This window comes from Marmota marmota, unplaced genomic scaffold (genome assembly GCF_001458135.2).
Source record: "Marmota marmota marmota unplaced genomic scaffold, marMar, whole genome shotgun sequence".
In the NCBI taxonomy this organism is placed as follows: domain Eukaryota; kingdom Metazoa; phylum Chordata; class Mammalia; order Rodentia; family Sciuridae; genus Marmota; species Marmota marmota.
Window position 1 is genome coordinate 11,168,587 of NW_026000020.1, and position 11,243 is coordinate 11,179,829.

Genomic DNA, 11,243 nt, shown 5'->3' on the forward strand with positions numbered 1-11,243 from the left:
GAGAGAGAGAGAGAGAGAGAGAGAGAGAGAGAGAGAGAGAGAGAGAGAGAAAACAAAAGACAATCCACACATGAAAGTTTCCTTCAAAACCAAAATGCCACAACACAAACCTTTCCCTATTTGTCTTTATGTTCAAGATAGATCCTGTGTTTTTTTTTTAAATTCTCACTTTATTTAATACTGAAGTATATTTACACTCATTCAGTTTTCTTTAATATTGCATTTAAATATGACTCATGCACATACCAAAACTGAGGAGCTTATTAAAGTTGGCCTCCAGGGTCAATGCCTCCTTAGCTTTGGCTCACTCCGAGAATGTGCTAGGAGGCCAGGAGCACAGGTGAGTTCTAAACAACAGAGATACCTGTCTTCATGCAGAGAGGAATGGCCTGGGAACAGAGCCCTCCACATGGAAGGGTCAGGGTTCCAGCTCCCTGCAGAAGAGAAGCTGGAGTATAAAGGCCCACCACCCAGGCTCCTCAGGAGACAGCTGTAGGGCTCTGAGCAGGTCCAGAACCACAGAAAAGCAGAGGAAGGGAGGCAGCAGCAGTTTCTGCAAGTGTAGGCAGGAGTCTTGAGAGAGAAGGACTCAGCAATGGGCAGGTCAGAGAGTGGCCTAGGTAGAGAGCTCCAGGGAGAGGGGCCTGCTAAGAGATACCACCAGGCAGCAACAGAGGTCAGGGTGGTAACCAAAATCACCATCAGAGATCACCTACGTCTGAGTTCTGAGGTGTGGTTGGCAGGTGTGGGCTAATTAATATGTGGGAGACTCTGGGTTTGATCTCCAGAACTGCAGGGAAACTTGGGGGGGGGGGAATGCCATGCCCACCCTCAACAGGGCAGAGGCTCTGTCCTTGGGCTGAGATCTAGGCAACAGGGTTACAGAGCTCCTGTGAGGCTCCAAACCCACAAGCCAAGTGCATAGACCATGGGTGTCTCCCTAGGACAAGAAATATAAGCTTCTAAGCACAGTGAGAAACCACCCAAGAGATACCTAGGGCAGAATGTGACAGGTATCAGGGTTTGGTTATTTATGTTTATTTTGATAAAAGTCCTGCTAAGTGGCCCGGGCTGGCTTCTAACTTGCAATCCTCCTGCCTCAGCACTCTAAGTCACTGGGATCCCAAGTTTGCACCCCAAGTTCAGCTGCTTTGTTGTTTTAAGATGATACTGGTTACTGTGTGAAACAGAAGAATATGGAAAGTTATTGAACATCAACTCCTCTGTTAATTTGTTTCCCAGGAAACTTGATCTAAGCAATAAAAATTAGTGATTACTAAGAATGTGGTATGTGCCCAGATGCTAAGGTACACAATATGCATGTAAGTTATTTTAGTGAATCCTCAGGCAACTCTCTAAGAGATATGTTATTATTCCCATATAGCTAATGAGAAATTGAGATGTGGGGGAAATGAAGAAACTAACCTGATGTCACACACAGTCATTAAGACAGAGCCAAGAATCTAATCCTCCCTGGGTGGGTGCTGCATGGAGCAACCCATGCCTTCTAGAGCTGGGAAGAAACCTGAGGACCAGAGGAAGCCACCAGCCTGCCTACAGCAAGGCCAGGTGTCTGATTTCCATGATGACATCAGCATGAGGCAGCAGGATGGATCCAGTGTGCTCTGAAATAGCATAAAGGTAGTATAAGCCAACAGGTCAAGGGGAGAATCCAGAGGTGAATCTCCAAGACTGATGCCTGGGGGACCATAGCATAGGAGGCCATGGAATGGCATTTCCCACGTTCCCAGGCTGCACAGCAGCCTTGCTCAGGACTGGGAGAGGGAAAGGCTGGTCCTGTGGAAGTAAGACACAGAGTCAGTGTGTGGAGGCAGACAGGGCCTGAGGCTGGGAGGCCATGGACCTCTGCCAGGGAGCCTGAGGCCTCTGCCAAGGGCAGTGAGCACCCAAAGGTCAAGGAGAGAAGCAGGCCATGTGTTGCTGAGTACTTAGTGCCTGGTGCAGCTGACACACAGGAAGATGGGGGAAGTCATTGTCATTCCTGTGCCAACTGCAGATTACTTCTTTATCCTCTGCTTACATGGATCACGTGATCTTATTAAAACTGATTCCTCCAAAGCACCTGCTTCTGAATATCCAATAGGGATCCAGTCATTATGGTAAGTGAAAAAAAAAGGCATATGTGGATAGGATTCCAACTTGGTGGCCCCAAACCCCAGGCCTTGTAAAATCCCACTCCCCAGGTACTCAAACAGGAATTTCAATAAAATTTCTTATGAAAGATTTTAAGACATAATCAAACAAGTTGAATTTAAGTGAGGGAGAGAGAGTACACATTAAATCTGTCTTCATCATTGAAACTCTTCCTTCTGTACATGGAGGCAGAAGAAGGAGGATCTCAGGCCATGAAGACTGGATGTAAGGAGATGCTCTAATGCTGCACTTGGAGGTGGCAATTAGGGAAGTGTCCAGGAGCTCTGTGCTAATGGCCTGAGGGAAATTGGGACCTCACCTACAACTAGGAATGATGACTCTGCCTCAGCCACTGGACCTGAAAGAAGACTCTGAACTTCAGCAAGGAGTGGTGTCTACTGACTGCTCCATTTCAGTCTTGTCAGGCTGAGCTGGGGACCCAGCCTGGACTCCTGAGGGACAGGCCTGGGAAGGAACACACTGCTCAATAGGGGGAATTTGTTACTCAACCACAGAAAACTGGGAGAGACATCACACTGCCATATCTCATCAAAAAGGATCAGAAAACTAAACACAAGAGCAATTGTCCCACATGGCTCATGGCTGAGGACCCTCAGCTCTCTGCTCTCTCTGCAGTGTAGTCAGGTTCTGCCTTCTTCTACACAGAGATCCTCCTGATCTGTCCACACCCACACAATCCAGGCTGAACTCAGTGCCTTAAAGAAGAAGGAAATGGTGGCATTTCGGGTAAATGGATGGAAGTGGAGAACATCATGACAAGTGAAAGAGCCAGATTCTGGAAGGTGAGGGTCCCATGTCACCCTCCTGTGCAAAAGGGAGAGCAAAGGAAGGGGAAAGGGGGTTGATGTGTCATAGGAGAGAAGGACAACCAGTGGCAAAGGAGACAGAGATGGAGGGTCTGGGGACTGGGACAGGGAGGAAATGTGGAAGGAATGCACCACATGACAACATGTGCTTGAGCACAGACACCACAGCGCAGCAGTGAGCCCAGCTCCACAGAGGTCTAGAGCCCACCAATGACAAAGGAGCAGATAAATAAACAGAAGGAGGACAGCAGAGAAGAGGGAGGGGGTGGGGATGGGAGAAAGGGGAAAAGGGGGCACCAGGGACTGACATACTTGACTCCCTGCCTTCATCTTGGGAGGGATCAGAGTTGGAAAAGTCACTCGTATGTCACCAAGAGGGTAGAAGGTTGTGTCGTGGTGTTGAAGGTGATTCTTAGATAATAGAGCTACTGTTGAATGTAACGGAAATCCCAAGGTCCTATTTGTGATGAGTATTAAATTTATATATGAATATTTATTTATGTGGAAGAAAAATAATTCAAATTTTTTTAAATTTAAAAAGAATACTGTAAATAAGTAATTTTTTAAATATTTGGAATCCCAGAAAGGTGAAAGAAGCAATTGTGGGGAAGGGAACCTGTGATTAAAACCAGAGAGTTAGTTGTCCTTGTTTGGAGAAACCACTGAAGACGCTGCTCACAGAGGAGCTATCACACAGAGAGATGCAGAGGTGTGTAAAAGGCAGACGCAGGGAGAGATGAATCAGTGGATGAATGTGCACAAATATTGGCTGCACAAACTACGGGTGAGTACCTTGTGCAGATCGAGATGTACATAAACCTGGAGAGTTTGAAAAGCAGTGTGTTAGCAGAAAAAAGTAAGATCAATGTAATTAAAAATTATACCGTTTCATATGGTGGAAAAAGTCATTCCTCTGGCTGTGGGAATGGAAACCAGAGCTTCTGCCCAAGAGGCACCTGCTCCACCACTGACCAACATCCCATAACATGCTCAAGACCAACCCTGAGCCAGGGCCACACAGGAAGCCACAGCCTGATTCTTCACTCACAGAAAGGCAGGGTGGTGGGGAGGATAAGATGCTAATAGCTTAGCTGCTGGGTTGGGGCAGCATTTTACACAAAATAATTCAATGTATGTAGACAAACAGTAATAAGTTAAAAACAAAAGTGATGGCAAAGCTGTATTGTCCATTGTTCGCACAAAGTAATGTTATTTCACTGGGTAACGAAAACATGCATGCACCTTACATAATGTTAGCATCACAGAAAGAAGGTCTATGGCTGGAAGTGTTGAGTAGTTCCTGAATTGTTCATGAAGTATAAGAGTGCTAATGAGCTAACTTATCTCTGTAAAAATAAAGAGTGTCTTATGTTTTTCTCTTTCATGGTTTGCCTTGTTAAAGAGTGATATTTTTTTGGCGGGGGGGAATCAGTTTTCTTTAACAGATAAAAGTAATGTTAAACAAGTCACTCACATTCCAGGCCTCCTCTCCCACAGGAGCAGAGGGAGGAGGCCATGGGCTCCACATGATGCACACATGGGGATGGAGCCTTTCTAGCCTGGGTCCCCACATGATTCTGTGGAGCACCCCTGCCTGGCCCAGGAGCACACAGCCTTAATTAACAATATGCTGTGGTGCCAGCTGTGACAAGTACAGTGGTGACCTCCATTCTGCGTGCTATGAATGCACACAAGACCACCTGAGTGACACCAGCGAGAGACCACTGTGTCTCGCTCAGTTACTATAATGATGCTATCTTAACAGATAAAAATGTAAAATTAAATTTATGCTTGAAATATAGATCAGCCCCTCCAGGGCTGAGGCTATGGTGAGTATATATCCAGGTTCATGTCACCCCCTGGTGGTTAAGAAGTGGAACATCCTAGCACAGAATTCAGTGAGAGGAACCTACCTGAATATGAGCCACCTCTCTGTCAACAGGGTCCTGTGCCCTCTGCTCTCCACAATGATGCTCTACAGCTCCCACCCGTCCATCAAATGGGGCAGACATTCACACCCAGAGAGAAGTTCAGAACCAACTGTTATGGGAACAAGGGAAGAAGGCAGAGCAGATGTGTCTAACCAGGTCACTCACTGAGTTCAGGACGAACTCACACCAAAACCAGGTATCAAGTCAAACCAGGTGTCCCATATTCCTTCTCCAGTACAGAGTCCAGATCCAAGAAACAGCAGGATCAACAACATCCAAAAGACACCTTTACAAACATGCTGAACTTATTTCATGAGCTCCTTCAAGATGGGACTTCTTTTTTCAATAAGGTCAGTGTGAAGTGAACAAATACCTTTCTCTCCCCACTGTTGTCTCTTGGAACAGTTTGAACCTCAGCTTGTAAACTTTGTCTTTTTCTCATCATAAGTAACAAAATTTGAGCCTATTATCCTGTCTGTGTGTGTGAACTTAAACATATCTCTCCATGGGACTTCCAAGTAAGTGTTCACTCCAGAGAGAAGCTCCCTGAGGTCAGGTGGCCTCACAGTACCCAGGCTCACACCACCTATTGAGCTTCAGCTCTGCCCACCCTAACATGAGAAGAGCCATAAAAAATATCTCCTCCTAATGAGCACCAAGACCAGTCTACAGTAGCCTCCTGACCCCACAAGGAGCAATGCCCAATGTCCCCTGCACTCTTCAGCTCTCTCTAAATTTCCAGAAATGGTACAGACACCTTCTCATGCAGGGTCCATGAACACAGAAAGATCTGAAGGGGACCTTGAAAGGAGAGTGCTCACTGCTGCCCTCTGCTGGCACAGTCCACAATTTGCACAGTCCCCTGAAGGTCACTCCTTTTTCAGGGTCCTTTGCCTTCCTCTTCTGAGGATTCCTGTGATGTGGGGCCAAAGGCTCAGAGCTGCTTCAGCATCTCAGAATATCAGGTTATGAAGAGTCAGACCCCTCGCCTGTCCTTTGTCTGTATTCTACATGTGGGAAACAGACTGGAACAGAACATGTGTGTGCCAGGACCTTGACTTGGTTCATCCAAAGGGACCTCTAGTGCTCTGCCCTCATGGGAGACACTCCTGACAGCCCAAGGCAGACAGCGCCACACACAGGTGGCTCTATGCACTACAGAAGCTATGCAATCCCCTGCTGAGAAGGTCCTTAAATACCAGCTTACCACTCCTCGCTCAACCCCATTGCCATCTCCAGATATCTATCTATCTATCTATCTATTTATTTTTATGACAAAAATAAATAGATAGATAAACAGATAGATAGATAGATAGATAGATAGATAGATAGATAGATAGATAAAATAAAAGGCAATCCATGCATGGAAGTATCCTTCAAAACCAAATGCCACAACACAAACCTTTCCCTATTTGTGTCTTCATGTTCAAGATAGATCCTGTGTTTTTCTTTTTAATTCTCACTTTATTTAATACTGAAGTATATTTACATTCATTTAGTTTTCTTTAATGTTGTATTAAAATATGATTCATGCAAATACCAACATTGGGGAACTTGTTAAACTTGGCCTCCAGGGCCAATGCCTCCTTAGCTTTGGACTACTCTGATCATGTCCCAGAAGGCCAGGAGCATAGGTGACTTCTAAACACCAGAGACCCCTGTCTTCATGCAGAGGGCACTGGCCTGGGAACAGAGCCCTCCACATGGAAGGGTCAGGGTTCCAGCTCCCTGCAGAAGAGAAGCTGGGGGATAAAGGCCCACCACCCAGACTCCTCAAAAGACAGCTGTAGGGCTCTGAGAGGGCCAGACCCACAGAAAACCAGAGGAAGGGAGGCAGTAGCAGTTTCTGCAAGTGTAGGCAGAAGTCTTGAGAGAGAAGGACTCAGTGATGGGCAGGACTCAGTGGGGGCCCCGGTAGAGAGCTCCATCTCTAAAATGCACCCCTCACTGCTCCCCCCACTTTAATCTCCCTGCACCAAGAAACCCACCAAGCCCACCTGGGTGTTGGCAATGGCCTCCTAACTGTGCCATCTCCTGTCTTTGACCTGTAAAGAGCCTATTATTTGTCCTGTCAGCCACCAAGTAAGCCTTTGACTATCTCCTCAGAGACACTGTGAAGAATTCTGCAGTGATCATGGCAGTGTGGTCATCCGAGTTGGTGACCTGGTTCCCGTGAGTTAATGTCCAGCAGAGGGATAGATTAGTCCTATATTTAATTAGGTTAGGATCTAAAACAGGCACATTTTCATAATTTTTTTCCTGGGCCTTGCAAACAATTCAAGGAATAAATCAGAAACATGTGACATCTCAGCAAGAAGGAGACTTGAATGTCCTCTGAGGAGGAAGCAGCTGGCAAAGACTCACAGACCCTTGGCCTGGCAGGAGGTTCACATTTGAGTCTGCAGCTCTGTGGGGGGAGCATGTGGTGGTGCTAAGAGTAATTCTCTGCCTCACCCTGGAGCCTGTTGTGGAAAGCTGTCCCTGGCCCTCTGCCACTAAACAGCACTGGGACCTCAGCTGCCCTTGGGGGCACTCAGGAGAGGATAAGGCCAGGACCCTGTTCTGGTTTATGCTGGTTCCAGGCCCTGTTGTGCTCTAGTTGAATAAGAGACTCTGGTTAGACTTGCAGCTGATGGTGACCATGTGTCCTGCAGACCAGCATGGGTCATCATGCTGTCCCCACAGGCACCTGAAATCAGGGAAATTAACAATGAACTATGAACACACACACACACACACACACACACACACACACACACACTGTGTCATTTGTACTTTGAAATACAATTTACAATCCCTTTGCCAGGGTCTTGTGAGTCACCAAACAGTAAGACCCATATGGAAGTGGCCACTGTTTCCCTGTCCATCTTCAAATTGCTATTCCAACTTCACAGACTTATTACTCTAAGGCCACTGAAGTACTTAAGTTGCTCCCCCAAGGCCCAGAGCCACAGGAGCATGCACACCAGGGTCTGGGACACTATCCTGCTGCCCCTGCCTTCCTGACACATCTTGGGTCTTATGGCAAAGTCCTCCTTTATGACATGTGGGCACTGACAGGGCTGCAGGGGCCTCTGTGAAGACAGTAGCACATGAGGAAGCAAACTGCCTGGACTGTGGGGCTGAGCAGAGCCTCCTCCGACACTATGCATATCAGAGGATTAATGAAGAGCTTTTATTCTAACTCCAATTACTTGAATGGATTTAGTACTAAAAAATGTGCAGCTAATTACCCCAGATTAGTAATCCTGGTCAAATAATAAAACAAGGTGGAAACAACAAAGGAGAGAGAGAGAGAGAGAGAGAGAGAGAGAGGAGGGAGGGAAGGGAGGGAGGAAGAGAGGAAGGCAGAGGAGGGAGAGGAACACAAACACCTCCTAAGAGTACTGAAAAAAAGGTCCAACCACATTCTATATACAAAAAAATCAGCATTTCCAAGGAAAATGTAGAAACCTTTGAACACAGAATCTGGAGAACATGTCACCTGCATTTTCACAGGACAGGAATCTCCCACATGACTCTTCCAGGCAAAGTCAGGTGGCAGCAGAGGAAGGGCTCAGTTGCACAGAGGATTATAAAATAAGAAGTGCTATGAGTGGATAAAAGGAAATCTGAGTGTCAGAAGTTAGAGGCCATGGTGTCTTAATTTCCTATAATGTTGTTCTCTGACCAGTAAAAAAAAATGTAAAATTTAATTTATGCTTGAAAACTAGATCAGCCTCTCCAGGGCTCAGGCTCTGGTGAGTTTAGTTGCAGGTGCACGTCGCCCTCTGGTGGGTAAAGGATGGAACATCCTACCAGAGAATTCAGTGAGAGGAACCTGAGGTGAGCTACCTTGGTGCCCATAGGGCCCTGTGCCCTCTACTCTCCACACTGATGTCCTGCAGCTACAGGAAGACAGCTCAGCCACCTGTCCACCTCATGACATAGACACTCACACTCAGAGAGAATCCCAGGAACCAGCTGTCACTCCTGGGAACACAGGAAGAGATCACAGCAGAAATGTCCACCCAGATCACTCACTGAGGTAAGGCAGAGCTGAGGTCTAAACCAGGTGTCAAGGGCTAATGTTGTGTCCATCCTCTTCTCCAGTCCTGAGTCCAGCAAAAAGCAGGAAACAAGAGGCCCAACATAAAAGAATTATTTTAAATACTCTGAATATATCTCTTTAAATGCTTTGAGTTGGGGCTTCTGGTTTCTTTATCTCAGCTCAGTGGGACATGAATAAATAAAATTCTAATTTTTGGAACCTGAGGGCTGTGCTGAGGGGATTTCTCGTTGGATCCCAGGTCTCTGACTCTCTGTTTCTCCATAGTTAAGGCTACATATCAGATTCTTTTCCTCCTTTTTCTCCCCATCCCACTGTCATGGTCCACCTCTAGGATACTTGCAGGACATGGCCAGATTGTCTCTCCTCTCTTGATTTGTCCAATTGCTCAAGATATAGGTAGGACGGATCCATGAAATCTAAGTCCAGTCATGCTAAGAGTCAGCCTAGTATATGATGCATGGCATTTTTGGTTGAAAGGTGATGCCAGCTAGCCATTGAGATGATATGATTATGTTAAGATTTGCATTCATATGGATATTGAACTCCTGCTGTTCACCTAGGCCTGCTACAAGAGTTCCCATTGGTTGGGGAAGTACAGTAGGAGGGAGTTCCCGGGGAGGAACTTCCTCTGGGGGTGCCGGGAGAACGCCACGTGTATGGATCAGCGATCTTCCTGGGGGCCTACAGAACATTGGCGGCAGTTTCAAAAAATAAAGTTTGTTCCTGCTTGAGTGGCTCGTGATTTTGTGCTCAGCCAGACTGTGGAACAGCCACATTCCTGGAGTTTCAATTATGAGCCAAGAGCTGGGTGTAGCTCAGTACAAGAGTGTTGCCTGAGATGTATGAGGCCCTGGATTTCATGCCCAGCATTGAAAAATAAAATAAAATAAAGTAAAAAAGAGAAACATGCCAAAGTAGTGACCACACACCATCCACACTCCTGCCTTGGCATGCCTTCAAAGCATTACAGGCTGCTCAAACTCACTTTTGTTTTGACATCTATAAATCTATTTTGCTACAAAGGCAATTTTATGGTTGTATTAATTTTTCCTTCATACAGAAATTCTAGAGCTAAAGAAAATGCTGAATGAGATAAGAAAATGCTATAGAGAGCTCAACAGCAGACTCCACCCTGTAGAAGAAAGGGCCTGTGAATTAGAGTATGTGAAAGTATCCACTCATAAGAGAATAAAGAGAAAGAAACAAATGGCATGAGTAAACCACACCAGATACGTGGGACAGGGTCAAAAATGCAGGAAATGTTTTATAGGCATTCCATAAAAACAGGAGAAATCTAAAGGGAAAAAAAAAGACTGTTAAAGGTACTACTGGGGAATGGGAATGGGCTCAGTAGTCGAGCACTCAATTAGCACATAGGAAGCCCTATGTTCGATCCTCATAAAAATAAATAAATAAAATAAAAGTATTGTGATCAACTACAACTAAAAAATAAAATGATTTTTAAAAAGTATTATTGATTAAAAATTTACCAAATGTTAGGAAGAATATGGACATTGAGGTTAACTATGCTTGAAGGTCCAACCTAAAGAAGGACCAACCTAAAGGAGACACAGGCTGGGGTTGTGGCTCAGCAGTAGGGTGATCGCCTAGCATATGCGAGGCCATGGGTTTGATCCTCAGCACCACATATAAATAAATAAATAAATGAAGACATTGTGTCTAACTACAACTAAAAAATAAATATTTACAAAAAGAAGGGGACACTACAATATGTCATGAACAAATTTTTAAAATTTACAGAGACAGTTTTGAAAACCACAAGAGAAAAGCAACACATGACATCCAAGAGAACTTCCATGTGTCTATCGGAAATTTCCCAGAAGAAATATGCAGGCAGGAGGGAAGAGAATAATATATGCAAAATGCTACAGAAAAAACCCTCAAGCAAGTATAACCAGTCATTGATCCCAAATTTTTCCATGAAATTTCTTAGCTAACTTTAAACAATTATCAAAATTTTGCCACTTTTGAATCTCATAAAAATAGAATCATGGGTAATGAGCTCCAGTGTATCTAGCTCTTGTGTACTCTTTTTTTTTTTTTAATTTTTTATTGTGGGTTGTTCAAAACGTTACAAATTTCTTGGCGTATCATATTTGACACTTTGATTCAAGTGGGTTATGAACTCCCACCTTCACCCCATACACAGATTGCAGAATCACATCAGTTACACATCCATTGATTTACAAATTGCCATCCTAGTGTCTGTTGTGCTCCGCTGCCTTTCCCATCCTCCACCCTCCCCCCTCCCCTCCTCTC

General features: G+C 45.2%; 1 long non-coding RNA gene across 2 annotated transcripts in view; it reads left to right on the plus strand.

Moving 5' to 3' along the window:
• The window catches only part of LOC125618848, a 222,777-nt gene that overhangs the window by 138,902 nt on the left and 72,632 nt on the right, over positions 1–11,243 (plus strand). The gene's annotated exons all lie outside the window — the stretch shown is intronic.